General features: G+C 53.5%; 1 pseudogene; it reads left to right on the forward strand.

Annotated features, from left to right (window-relative positions):
* The window catches only part of LOC102680880, a 58,889-nt pseudogene that overhangs the window by 49,290 nt on the left and 9,311 nt on the right, over positions 1 to 288 (forward strand).

A 288-nucleotide genomic window follows, 5' to 3' on the forward strand; every position in this document is an offset into this window, starting at 1 on the left:
AGGTTGACCAGGCTCGAGCTCGAGAACGAGAGGCTGAGGCACGAGATCGAGAGGTCTCAGACCAGTTACGGAAGGAGCACGCTCAATTCCTCTCAGGAGATGGACAGGATCCAGGAGAGGGCCGAGAAGGCGGCCGCCGAGCTCAGGAGGGCCCAGGCCGAGCTCAGAGTCACGCAGGCCGACAACGAGAGAGCTAGGGCCGAGGCAGCTGCCCTCCAAGAAAAGGTAAAATATTTATTTTCCGTTATTATTAACGACTTATTTTTCAATCAAAATTGTTGAGAGAAA

This window comes from Apis dorsata, unplaced genomic scaffold (genome assembly GCF_000469605.1).
Source record: "Apis dorsata unplaced genomic scaffold, Apis dorsata 1.3 scaffold_68, whole genome shotgun sequence".
NCBI lineage: Eukaryota > Metazoa > Arthropoda > Insecta > Hymenoptera > Apidae > Apis > Apis dorsata.